Below are 14,504 nucleotides of genomic sequence, written 5' to 3'. Positions count from 1 at the left end.
TATTTCTCGGGGGAACTTTCAAACCATATATGATCCACACACCTCTCCTGGACTCTCAAACCAATCTTCCCCAGGCCTAACGCCTCCTTAGAATAACTATTCTATGTAACGAGAGATTATGAGAGTATATAAGGCAGCAACCTAGAAGAAGAGAATAAAGAGCTAGAAAGAAGCAGAAGGAAATAAGTCTGAGAACCAGTGAAATAAAGAATTCCAGTGTGGGAAAGTTATCTAGAAATATTCACTATCAACAAGCAAAATATACACCAGTTTGCAAGTTTCCATTGTAATCTTTTGTAGGGCAAAGCATGGTGTAATAAATTTTGAATTAAGGAAATAAATACGATTTACTTTTCTTCTGTCTCTTGAATCATGGACAACACAAATGCCAAATGAATACTCAGAGTACAGACTTTTTATACCTGAGGTCTCTCTAACCCCAGAAATACTCTCACATTGTCTTAAGTCAGAAAAAAATGAGAATACGATCAATATTCTTTTCCTAAAAATGTGTAAAAATCATGTCAGAATCGCAGGAAATTTTCAAAACTTGGATCTATTGTATTTGTTACTCTGGAAGCTCTTTCTCGCCTTGAGGACTGTCTCTTGCTTGTCCATTCACCTAGAATGTCATCTGCTGATCACTGACCAATCACCAACCAAACCAAATCTTAACTTCCTATGAAGTTCAGATAAGAATCCACTGACCACAGAGCTTCACTAACTACTGTCAGGTCTAAATAACCTTTCCCAATTCTGAATTCCTGTTAACTCACCACCACACAAACTACACTTCATTGCATGTCATCTAATAGCATAATCTTAGTTACCTCGAGTTTCTAGGTCACATGGTCTCAACCAGATTTCCCCTTCTTCTTCTTTATATTATTTGTAACATTTTTATTGGGCTTCCTTGATGGCTCAATGGTAAAGAATCCTCCTGCCAATGCAGGAGACACAAGTTTTGTCCCTGGGTTGGGAAGATGCCATGGAGAAGGAAATGGCAACCCACTCTAGTATTCTTGCCTGGGAAAATCCCACGGAAAAAGGAGCCTGGCAGGCAGTCCACGGGGTCACAAAAGAGTGGGACATGACTTCATGACTGAACAACAACATTTTTACCAAAAAGTCTGGCAAAGTTTTGAACCCATTAATAAACACTTATTGTCAGACAAACACTCAACTACAAGATATTCCCAAGACACTGAGTGAACAAGAGGATAGATTACGGACAATTAAAAAGAGTAACAGGAGAGCAGCATTGACATATATATACACTACCACGTGCAAAATAGGTACCTAGTGGGAACCTGCTGTATAGCACAGGGGAACTCAGCGCAGAGATTTGATGACCTGGAGGGGTGGGACAGGGGTGCGAGGGAGGGACGGAATACATGTGTACACACAGCTGATTCACGTTGTTGTACAGCAGAAATTAGCACATTGCAAACAATTATACTCCAATAAAAAATTAAATATTAGGCTTAATGTTTAAAATAATAACATGGGGACAATTATGAACATAAATATTTAATACATTTATACCACTATGAGGACTACATGAAACTAATGTAGCAAAGAGTGACATTTAACACAAAATAAACACTAAATAAAGCTAGGCTTTACTAGTATAGTAGTTATGTAATATCTGCCCAAATCTGATGATTATCAATCAACGCTTCAGTTGCATTTATCTGCAGAATATTCATAAGTTCATGAAAATCAAAGAAAAATTCTAAAAAATTATGAATTAACTATAGCTCATAGCTGTATTAGCCAACAATATGTACTTTCAAGAGAAATACGCAAGCAGCATACAAAAGTATAAATACATGTGATTATATTTTTCATACGGGGCTCCTTTTTCATGTGACTTTTCATTAAGAATAAACATGAAATATCAGTTAAAAAACACTGAGAAAGTAGTGTATTTTCTGTCAATATTGAAATGAATGTAGGTTCAGTGAAAATTTGGGTTCTAAATTTGATTCAAAAATTTATACAAAAAAAATATTCTAAGGTACAAAAAGGTAACATGCAGCTTATTCCATTTGCCAGTTTACAATAAAATAGACTACATAATGAACAGTATGAAAAGGCAAAAAGATAGGACACTGAAAGATGAACTCCCCAGGTTGGTAGGTGCCCAATATGCAACTGGAGATCAGTGAAGAAATAACTCCAGAAAGAATGAACGGATGGAGCCAAAGCAAAAACAAAACCCAGTTGTGAATGGGACTGGTGATGGAAGCAGGGTTCGATGCTGTAAAGAGCAATATTGCATAGGAACCTGGAATGTTAGGTCTATGAATCAAGGCAAATTGGAAGTGGTCAAACAGGAGATGACAAGAGTGAATATTGATATTCTAGGAATCAGCGAAATAAGATGGACTGGAATGGGTGAACTTAACTCAGATGACCATTATATCTATTACTGTGGGCAGGAATCCCTTAGAAGGAATGGAGTAGCCATTATAGTCAACAAAAGAGTCCAAAATGCAGTCTCAAAAACGGCAGAATGATCTCTGTTTGTTTCCAAGGCAAACCATTCAATATCATGGTAATTCAAGTCTACGCCCTGACCAGGAATGCTGAAGAAGCTGAACAGTTCTATGAAGACCTACAAGACCTTCTAGAACTAACACACAAAAAAGATGTCCTTTTCATTATAGGGGACTGGAATGCAAAAGTAGGAAGTCAAGAAACACTTGGAGTAACAGGCAAATTTGGCCTTGGAGTACAGAATGAAGCAGGGCAAAGACTAATAGAGTTCTGCCAAGAGAACACCCAGGACATAGCAAACACCCTCTTCCAACAACACAAGAGAAGACTCTACACATGGACATCACCAGGTGGTCGACACTGAAATCAGATTGATTATATTCTTTGTAGCTGAAGATGGAGAAGCTCTATACAGTCAGCAAAAACAAGACCAGGAGCTGACTGTGGCTTGGGTTATGAACTCCTTATTGCCAAAGTCAGACTTAAATTGAAGAAAGTGGAGAAAACCAACAGACCATTCAGGTATGACCTAATTCAAATCCCTTATGACTATAAGGAAGTGAGAAATAGATTCAAGGGACTAGATCTGATAGAGTGCCTGATGAACTATGGGTGGAGGTTTGTGACACTGTACAAGAGACAGGAATCAAGACCATCCACAAGAAAAAGAAATGCAAAAAAGCAAAACGGTTCTCTGAGGAGGCCTTGCATATAGCTGTGAAAAGAAGGGAAGCAAAAAGCAAAGGAGAAAAGGAAAGACATAACCATCTGAATGCAGAGTTCCAAAGAATAGCAAGGAGAGATAAGAAAGCCTTGCTCAGAGATCAATGCAAAGAATTAGAGGAAAACAACAGAATGGGAAAGAGTAAAGATCTCTTCAAAAAAATTAGAGATACCAAGGGAACATTTCATGCAAAGGTGGGCTCAATAAAGGACAGAAATGGTATGGACCTAACAGAAACAGAAGATATTAAGAAGAGGTGGCAAGAATACCCAGAAGAACTGTACAAAAAAGATCTTCATGACCCAGATAATCACAATGGTGTGATCACTTACCTAGAGCCAGACATCCTGGAATGTGAAGTCAAGTGGCCCTTAGGAAGCATCACTACGAACAAAGCTAGTGAAGGTGATGGAATTCCAGTTGAGCTATTTCAAATCCTGAAAGATGATGCTGTGAAAGTGCTGCACTCAAGATGCCAGCAAATCTGGAAAACTCAGCAGTGGCCACAGGACTGGAAAAGGTCAGTTTTCCTTCCAATCCCAAAGAAAGGCAATGCCAAACAATGCTCAAACTACCACACAATTGCACTCATCTCACACGCTATTAAAGTAATGCTTAAAATTCTCCAAGCCAGGCTTCAGCAATACGTGAACCATGAACTTCCAGATGTTCAAGCTGGTTTTAGAAAAGGCAGAGGAACCAGAGATCAAATTGCCAACATCCGCTGAATCATGGAAAAAGCAAAAGAGTTCCAGAAAAACACCAATTTCTGTTTTACTGATTATGCCAAAGCCTTTGACTATGTGGATCACAATAAACTGTGGAAAATTCTGAAAGAGATGGGAATATCAGACCACCTGACCTGCCTCTTGAGAAACCTGTATGCAGGTCAGGAAGCAACAGTTAGAACTGGACATGGAACAACAGACTGGTTCCAAATAGGAAAAGGAGTACATCAAGGCTGTATATTGTCACTGCCTATTTAACTTAAATGCAGAGTACATCATGAGGATCGCTGGGCTGGAGGAAGCACAAGCTGGAATCAAGATTGCTGGGAGAAATATCAATAACCTCAGATATGCAGATGACACCACCCTTATGGCAGAAAGTGAAGAAGAACTAAAGAGCCTTTGATGAAAGTGAAAGAGAGTGAAAAAGTTGGTTTAAAGCTCAACATTCAGAAATATAAGATCATGGCATCTGGTCCCATCACTTCATGGGAAATAGATGGCGAAACAGTGGAAACAGTGTCAGACTTTATTTTGGGGGGCTCCAAAATCACTGCAGATGGTGATTGCAGCCATGAAATTATAAGACACTTACTCCTTGGAAGGAAAGTTATGACCAACATAGATAGCATATTGAAAAAGCAGAGACATTACTTTGCCAACAAAGGTCCGTCTAGTCAAGGCTATGGTTTTTCCAGTGGTCATGTATGGATGTGAGAGCTGGATTATAAAGAAAGCCGAGCGCTAAAGAATTAATGCTTTTGAACTGTGGTGTTGGAGACTCTTGAGAGTCCCTTGGACTTCAAGGAGATCCAACCAGTCCATCCTAAAGGAGATCAGTCCTGGGTGTTCATTGGAAGGACTGATGTTGAAGCTAAAACTCCAATACTTTAGCCACCTGATATGAAGAGCTGACTCATTTTGAAAGGACCCTGATGCTGGGACAGATTGAGGGCAGGAGGAGAAGGGGATGACAGAGGATGAGATGGTTGGATGGCATCACCGACTCCATGGACATGGGTTTGAGTGGCCTCCAGAGGTTGGTGATGGACAGGGAGGCCTGGCATGCTGCAGTTCATGGGGTCACAAAGAGTCAGATATGACTGAGTGACTGAACTGAACAGAACAGAAGGCCATACTAGGATTCAGATACCAGCAACTACATGATAGGGGCGAGGGTATGTGACACTGCAAACTAGTGAGTAGAAGCCAGAGACGTGACTAAACATTCTACAGTGCACAGGACAGCCTGCCATGAAACAGTTGTCTGCTCCAAAACATCATTACAGCTGACTTTTAGAAACCCTGCTTCAGAGGGAACAGGAAGATGAAATCTATATGGAGGCCATTTCTCTACGCTTTTCTTCTGGTTGTGTCCTCCCTTTTTGTCATTGGCATGTTATCATATAACGGGCCAAGAACAGCTCTGAGCTTAGCAAGATTGGGTCAAGGAGGCCACACAGCCCTGCCTTATCTATGCAAAAACTGCTAGTGACTCAATGAGGTTCTGGACTTCCCTTGTGGCTCAGCTGCGAAAAAATCTGCCCGCAATGTGGGAGACCTGGGTTTGATACCTGGGTTGGGAAGATGTTCTGGAGAAGGGAAAGGCTACCTACGCCAGTATTCTGGCCTGGACAATTCCATGGACTGTATTGTCCATGGGGTTGCAAAGAGTTGGATATGACTGAGTGATCTTCACTTTCACTTTCCACGAGGTTCAGGCAAGCCCTGTGGGGCACAGATTTACTGCAAAAAATAAAAGATAAATGTCTTATTGTAATAAATAGAGTGAATGCCTTTGAAGAGACCCACCTGCAGTTTCAGAGCACGTGACTGCAGTAGAAAAATGGCCAAGGGTTTGGGATACTAACTGGGGTAGACAGCTTTCTTTTTCCATTGAAGATATCCATGAATTCACACTACTTTTGCTCCTTTATTTTAGTGATCTTTGTGATAACTTTTGTACTTGAAGGTGGAAACTGTTAAAGCCCCCCAACCATCTATGAAAAAGATTTTGCTAAGAATTCTGCCATTGGCTGTTTGAGATAAGGATCTAGGCATGTGCCGCGTGATTTATGTCTACAACTCAAACACTAAAAATTCTAGGAATCTTTAGGACGGCGCATTCTGTGCATGTACTTGTAGGTATGAAAGAATCTAACTAAGAAGTCATTTGAAATATGTTAGTATTTGAGATGCCAGGGAAATAGAAGAAAAACCTTTGAAAATGTAAAATCAAGAAATATTTTTAGATGCTATTGCTGTTACTGTTATAAATATTTAGTGACACCATGCTACCATGGTTCCAAGAGATTTACATAAATTAACCCATTTAATTCTTACAACAACCCAAAGAGGCAGGGACTATTATTATCACCATTTCACAGCTGAGGAAACTGAGGCATACTTTGAGTTGTCTGTCCAGTGAGGAAGTGGCAGAGACACAGTTATAACCCAGGGAGCCAGGCCACAGGGCCTGTGCTTACCACTACCCTGTATATTTGTTCATACGTTAAATGCTAAATTACAAGAAAAAAAGGTATTTTTGGATAAAAGTCACATTATATCCCATAATGCAACCCATTTTCCTCTTTTTTAAGGGGCATTAGTAATTAAAACTTTCTTTAAATCTACCTCTGTGGCACCCACTTAACTATTCTAGCAATATGATCTTAGCGGAAAGAAATCAGATATGAGGAAACCATTTGGAAAATGTGTTCATCATATTTTTGTTTATAATATGCTCCAAATAAAATCATTCTAAAGAGACAAATTGCTATAATAGGTAATTATGGCCCATTTATATGATGAAAGAATATTTAGTCATTAAAATATCTACAAAGGTTTAATGGGACTGTGAAAAAGTTTTGTTATGATAGATAATACAGTGTGCTATGATATATAAGTGTGAGTTAGCAAATAAAAATGTGTGTAAATGTGTGTGTGTGTGTGTACACACATATGTATAGGTTTCCCTGTGGCTCAGTGGTAAAGAATCCACCCGCAATGCATGAACCACAGGAGACACGAGGACACGAGCTTGATCCCTGTGTCAGGAAGATCCCCTGGAGGAGGGCACGGCAACCTGCTCCAGTGTTCTAGCCTGGAGAATTCCCATGAACAGAAAAGTCTGGTGAGCTACAGTCCATAGGGTTGCAGAGTCGGACATGACTGAAGCGACTTAACACAAGCATCAGTTCAGTTCAGTCGCTCAGTCGTGTCCGATTCTTTGCGACCCTGTGAATCGCAGCACGCCAGGCCTCCCTGTCCATCACCAACTCCCGGAGTTCACTCAGAGTCGCGTCCATCGAGTCAGTGATGCCATCCAGCCATCTCATCCTCAGTCGTCCCCTGTTCCTCCTGCCCCCAATCCCTCCCAGCATCAGAGTCTTTTCCAATGAGTCAACTCTTCACATGAGGTGGCCAAAGTACTGGAGTTTCAGCTTCAGCATCATTCCCTCCAAAGAAATCCCAGGGCTGATCTCCTTCAGAATGGACTGGTTGGATCTCCTATAATACTTGTGTTATTTAGGTATACTATATCTAAAATATACATGAAACAAACTTATGGTTACCAAAGGGGATGGTGGAAGGATGGATAAATTAGGAATTTGGGATTAACATATACACACTACTACATATAACATAGATAACAAGGACCTACTGTAAAGCACAGGGAAATCTATTCAATATTTTGTAATAACCTATAAGGCAAAAGAAACTGAAAATGAGTATCTATATATCTGAATCATTTTGCCGTATACCTGAAATTAACACAACGCTGTAAATAAACTGTACTAACAAAATTAAAAACAAACAAAAAATAAAACATACATGAATAAATTTCAAAGGTCCAAAACCAAATTCAGCCTTAATCAGTACTACAAAGGTTTTTTTTAACATGGTCTAATCTTTAAAAAACTGAACAAAGAATCCAGCCCCTGATGCAGTCTGTGATGCCACAATCTGATTTACCCTGAAACACTGATGTGACTGAAAAGACAAGACATGAAAAAATCACATTTGTCTTGATGTTTATCCATAGAAAATCTGTCACCGTGAGGACACAACAGTGCCCTCTGTGCCATGCACAGGTGTGGGGTAGGAGCCGTCCGCTCTGAAACCGAGCGATGGCAGGCGAGTTCAGAAACAGGAGGGACTCAGTTTAGTGGATGGGGACCAATCTCTCTGAAACTTGTAGCCCCCTTTCCTTTTATAGGTGAATATTTCCTGATTATTATGCTTCTTGCTAGAAAAGGGATAGGCATGTGAGTCAACTGTAGAAAAATTTATAACAATTTGGCACACTATTATGAAACTGTATTATTAATGCCTAATTTTTAAAAGTTTAAGTCTCACAAACTTTAATGTTTTGGTCTTAGGAGTCACTCTAAGCACTGGTCAGGTGCTGTGCTTGAATTTCGGAATGGTAAAAGTCTATTCATTCCATCATCAGGTACTTCAAGAGGAGATTAGAACAGGGCAGAAACTTACACTCAAGGCTCAATGATGAAGGAAAACTGTGATAGCAGGATGAAAGCAGAAAAGTTAATATTTAACATTTAGACTTTCTAAATAAAGTTTACTGGACCTTCTCAATATCCTTGACCTTTTCTGTCCTGCACTTGTCATTTGTTGAAAAAGGACAAAGCCTCTTCCTTTTTCTTCATGTTCATTAAACTTAGCACCTTCAGAAGAAGAAATGGTGAAATAAGTACCAGGAAACAGATGCTTTGCTCTAATTTTTTTATAAAAGGCATTTTTAGCTTAAACATTTTTTAAAGCCTCCTAAATTAGAAAAAAATTTAAAGCCTTTGATTTTGCTCAAAAATGATTTAAAATTTGCTTTTCAGAAGTGAGATTTATTAAATAGCAACTATCAATTCTCCTGATAAATAATTTGATCAATCTTTTATGAGCCAGCTACAGTGCAAGCCTTTTCATACTGTTCATGGGGTTCTCAAGGCAAGAATACTGAAGTGGTTTGCCATTCCCTTCTCCAGTGGACCACGTTTTGTCAGACCACATCATTACTTTGCTGAGAAAGGTCTATCTAGTCAAAGCTATTGTTTTTCCAGTAGTCATGTATGGATGTGAGAGTTGGACCATAAAGAAAGCTCAGCACCTAAGAATTGATGCTTTTGAACTGTGATGTTGGAGAAGTCTGTTGAGAGTCCCTTGGACTGCAAGGAGATCAAACCAGTTAATCCTAATGGAAATAAGTCTTGAATAGTCATTGGAAGGACTGATGCTAAAGCTGAAGCTCCAATACTCTGGCCACCTGATGCAAAGAACCGACTCACTGGAAAAGACCCCAATGCTGAGAAAGATTGAAGGCAGGAGGAGAAGGGGATGACAGAGGATGAGATGGTTGGATGGCATCATCAACTCAATGAACATGAGTTTGAACAAGCTCTGAGAGTTGGTGATGGATAGGGAAGCCTGGCGTGCTGCAGTCCATAGGGTCGCAAAGAGTCAGACATGACTGAGCGACTGAACTGAACTGACAGTGCAAGCTAATTAATGTTCCAGGTTTTTTTTTTTTTTTAAAGTAAGTTATTAACATGCTTTAGGAAAATTTGCAAGGTAGCTGCTGTTTTTTGGTATAAATGGGTCAATGGGTAATGGGTAATTAAAATCTCGTCTTGATCTAAATTTTAGAGTGAATCCATACTTGGTATAAAATCATCTTAACTAAGTTGGTTAGAAAAATTACTCATATGTGAAAAAACAAAAAATTCACAATATAAAAAGTTCATCTTGAAATGTAATAGATCAGATTAGTTATGGTTTCACAGTGTGGCTCAAGTAAGTAACAAACCTCTTAGGACTTGGTTAACTCTTCTCACACCTCGTCTCTCCTCTGTAAAAGCTACAGGCTATCACAGCAGAATTTTTTGTCTGTTTTGTTAATTGCTGTTGCCTTGCATCCTAGAGTTGCACTTGGTAAATAGTAGAAGACTGTTAAATATTCCTATAATGAATAAATGAATAACAGAATGAACTGATAGTATCTACCTTTCTTTCACAAACATTGATACCATAAAGTAGATTAATTCCACTGTGTAAGCATTATTCTTAGTTTAAAAGTGCCATCTATATTGTTTCAAAATTAAGTCAGTTGAAAAACTAGCTATGGTAAAGAAATGGGTAGAATCTAAATTTACAGAGCATGAGGATTATTAATGCAACACGAGGAGTGGGAAACTGCATTTAGTTGGACTAAGCAGCCCTGTAGTAGAGCCATCTGGCCTGGGACTTAGGCTCAAGCAAGTCTCATCTTTTAGGGGCTGCTCATAGAGAAATCTGTACATGGCAATAAGGTGAGCCCTCTCACTAGCATCAACACAGTTCCATATGCTATTATAAAGTCATTTGTTCAAGTTTCTGACTTTAGGTCTTTCATCAGAAAAAAATTCAGGTGTGTAAACTGAGTAGTTTAGGAATTTAAATGTAAGATTTCTACAAATTCTCATTCTATTCAGTTCAGTTCAGTTCAGTTGCTCAGTCGTGTCCGACTCTTTGCGACCCCATGAATCGCAGCACGCCAGGCCTCCCTGTCCATCACCATCTCACGGAGTTCACTCAGACTCACGTCCATTGAGTCCGTGATGCCATCCAGCCATCTCATCCTCTGTCGTCCCCTTCTCCTCCTGCCCCCAATCCCTCCCAGCATCAGAGTCTTTTCCAATGAGTCAACTCTTCGCATGAGGTGGCCAAAGTACTGGAGTTTCAGCTTTAGCATCATTCCTTCCAAAGAAATCCCAGGGCTGATCTCCTTCAGAATGGATTGGTTGGATCTCCTTGCAGTCCAAGGGACTCTCAAGAGCCTTCCCCAACACCACAGTTCAAAAGCATCAATTCTTTGGCGCTCGCCTTCTTCACAGTCCAGCTCTCACATCCATCCATGACTACTGGAAAAACCATAGCCTTGACTAGACGGACCTTAGTCGGCAAAGTAATGTCTCTGCTTTTGAAAATACTATCTAGGTTGGTCATAACTTTTCTTCCAAGGAGTAAGCGTCTTTTAATTTCATGGCTGCAGTCACCATCTGCAGTGATTTTGGAGCCCCCCAAAATAAAGTCTGACACTGTTTCCACTGTTTCCCCATCTATTTCCCAAGAAGTGATGGGACCAGATGCCATGATCTTCGTTTTCTGAATGTTGAACTTTAAGCCAACTTTTCCGCTCTCTTCTTTCACTTTCATCAAGAGGCTTTTTAGCTCCTCTTCACTTTCTGCCATAAGGGTGGTGTCATCTGCATATCTGAGGTTATTGATATTTCTCCCGGCAATCTTGATTCCAGCTTGTATTTCTTCTGGTCCAGCGTTTCTCATGATGTACTCTGCATAGAAGTTAAATAAGCAGGGTGACAATATACAGCCTTGACGTACTCCTTTTCCTATTTGGAACCAGTCTGTTGTTCCATGTCCAGTTCTAACTGTTGCTTCCTGACCTGCATACAGATTTATCAAGAGGCAGGTTAGGTGGTCTGGTATTACCATTTCTTTCAGAATTTTCCACAGTTGATTGTGATCCACACAGTCAAAGGCTTTGGCATAGTCAATAAAGCAGAAATAGATGTTTTTCTGGAAGTCTCTTGTTTTTTCCATGATCCAGCAGATGTTGGCAATTTGATCTCTGGTTCCTCTGCCTTTTCTAAAACCAGCTTGAACATCTCATTCTATTAGTAATATAAAAATCTGCTTTGAAAATTTTGATCATTTATCTATAATCAAAATCAATGATCAATCAATGGCAATGTTTACCATCCAACCCTAAATGCAATCCTTTGGCCTCAAGTTCTTGTGAACTTAAGAGGACAGGATTACACAGGGTGATGGGGCCTTAAAACAAATGTTCTCTGGATGCTCAGGGATCCAGAGGGATGCTACTGACACTAGATGGAATGCCAGGAAGCAGTGCTTCTTACCTAGGGGTGCACGTAAGAATATCCTTTGGAGATTTTAAAAAAGTGGTACACTTGCCAAAATTCATCCTACCACCTCATTTCCCATTCCCACTTCCAAGATCCTGGGCAGGTGAATTTTATTTATTTATTTATTAAATAGTTTTTTATTTTTTTAATTTTAAAATCTTTAATTCTTACATGTGTTCCCAAACATGAACCCCCCTCCCACCTCCCTCCCCATAACATCTCTGTGGGTCATCCCCATGCACCAGCCCCAAGCATGCTGTATCCTGCGTCAGACATAGACTGGTGATTCAATTCTTACATGATAGTATACATGATAGAATGCCATTCTCCCAAATCATCCCACCCTCTCCCTCTCCCTCTGAGTCCAAGGCAGGTGAATTTTTAAAAAATCCTTAGAATAACGTATGCTGATTCAGAATTAAAAAAATTATCAAGAAGTAAATAATTTCTCTTCAAGGTTTTGAAGGTAAGTGTTAAAATGGAAAAATAAGCTTAACATTAACTGTATTGCTTGATTATGGCTGGTCACACAAGTTTCATGTTCATGCAAGAAAAATAGGTGGAACAGTCAGAAATTAAATGACTATTTTAGAATCACTTAGTTTTAAAGCTGATGAGAGGTCTGTTCTAATCCCATCATCCCAGAAATAATGTACAGGGCTCACAGAACTGAAATGATTTGTCCAGGATTGTACAGAGAATTGGAAACTTGACTATTAAAACCCCCTTCTCCTGACCAAAATGAAGGTGAGAAATGAAGAAACGAACTGTCAAATTCAGGGCAAACTAAATGATTAATGTAAGTGCAGGGCGGCAACAAGTCTTCTGCGGCCTGGTGGGAAAGCAGATGGCAACACCTAGGCAGGGAGCCCTGCACTGCAGCTTTGAGGAGCTGTAAGCTAAAGGGTCTTGGCTCTGTAGTGACCTCCGACAGCCTCATTACCCCTCCTAGCCTGACTTACAGATTTTGCTCATTTGAAGGAAATATATTTTTATAGCTCTGTTTCTTCTGGCTGTGCTGTGTGGCATGGAGGATCTTAGTTCTCTGACCAGGGACTGAACCCATGCTCCCTGTATTGGGAATGCAGAGTCTTAACTACTGGAATGCAAGGGAAGTCCTGAAATACATTTCTATCCTGTTAAAGTCAATGTTGTTTGGGGTTTGTGCACTTAGTCACTCAGTCATGTCCAACTTTTTGCAACCTCATGGACTGTAACCCTCCAGGCTCCTCTGTTCATGGGGATTCTCCAGGCAAGAAAACTGGAGTGGGTTGCCATGCTCTCCTCCAGGATATCTTCCCAAGCCAGGGATTGAACCCGGGTCTCCCATGTTGCAGGCAGATTCTTTCAGTCAGTCAGTCAGTTCAGTCATTCAGTCGTATCCGGCTTTTTGCGACTCCATGGACTGCAGCACACCTGGCTTCCCTGTCCATCACCAACTCCCAGAGCTTGCTCAAACCTATGTCCATTGAGCTGGTGATGCCATCCAACCATCTCATCCTCTGTCGTCCCCTTCTCTTCCTGCTTTCAACCTTTCCCAGTGTCAGGGTCTTTTATGTAAAAAAACAAACAAACAACAACAAAAAGACCACCTAATCCAAACTGATGTAAGATTTTCCTCAAATTCTGCTTTATCAGTGGAGCTATCTCTGACAGTACAGAATAAAGAGGAAAATGCCCCACACCCTATTAACATGACCCTATTAAATCAGTCCTGAATATTCATTGGAAGGACTGATGCTGAAGCTGAAACTCCAATTTGGCCACCTGATGTGAAGAACTGACTCATTTGAAAAGACCCTGATGCTGGGAAAGATTGAGGGCAGGAGGAGAAGGGGACAACAGAGGATGAGATGGTTGGATGGCATCACCAACTCGATGGACATGAGTTTGGGTAAGCTTCAGGAGTTGGTGATGGACAGGGAAGCCTGGTGTGCTGCAGTCCATGGGGTCACGAAGAGTCAGACACAACTGAGTGACTTGAAATGAACTTTACTTATTTCCACTGCATCTAGTACCATCAAACACATTGTGTATCTACTTTTGTTAATTTTTTGTCTTTTCCCCCAAGCAGAAATAAGTTCCATGAGGGCAGAAAGTTTGGTTTGTGTTGCAAACACTGTGGGATAGAGAGAGAGTGACGGGAGAGTGAAGGGAGAGTGAAGGAAGGGCAACCCCACCCCCCCCACCCCCGCTTAAAGAGAAATCCCACGGCTTACTTTTATTGGCCAAAATTTAGTCTCATGGTGACACACAGCTGCCAGGGAAATTAGGGAAAGTGGTCTTATGGCTGTGCATCCATGTACCCAGCCAAGAAAGAGAAGGAGATTAGATATTGGGAGGCCACTGGCAGTCGTGACCACAGACCTAAAGAAATAAAGGGAGGTCTCAGAAGACTGTCTGGGGAGGAGCATTTCAGATGCAGAGCAGTGCAAAGATCCTGAGGAGGAAGCATGATTTGCAAGTCTGCGGAACAGCAAGGAGGCCACTGTGGCTGAAGACAACGGAGTGAGAAGAGAAGTGGCAGGAGGTGCAGTCACTGAAGCAGCAGAGGGCTCAGATCATGGAGACCTGTGGGCATTTTTGAGACTTTGGTTTTCACCTTAAGGG

The 14,504-nt window shown here is 40.6% G+C and overlaps 1 protein-coding gene across 4 annotated transcripts in view; it reads right to left on the bottom strand.

Moving 5' to 3' along the window:
• Positions 1–14,504, bottom strand: part of FAM13A (family with sequence similarity 13 member A) — a 313,318-nt gene that overhangs the window by 123,751 nt on the left and 175,063 nt on the right. The window lies entirely within an intron of this gene.

This window comes from Budorcas taxicolor, chromosome 6, assembly GCF_023091745.1.
Source record: "Budorcas taxicolor isolate Tak-1 chromosome 6, Takin1.1, whole genome shotgun sequence".
Classification (NCBI taxonomy): domain Eukaryota; kingdom Metazoa; phylum Chordata; class Mammalia; order Artiodactyla; family Bovidae; genus Budorcas; species Budorcas taxicolor.
Note: the sequence above shows the minus strand (reverse complement) of the source record. Positions and strands in the feature narration are given on the sequence as shown.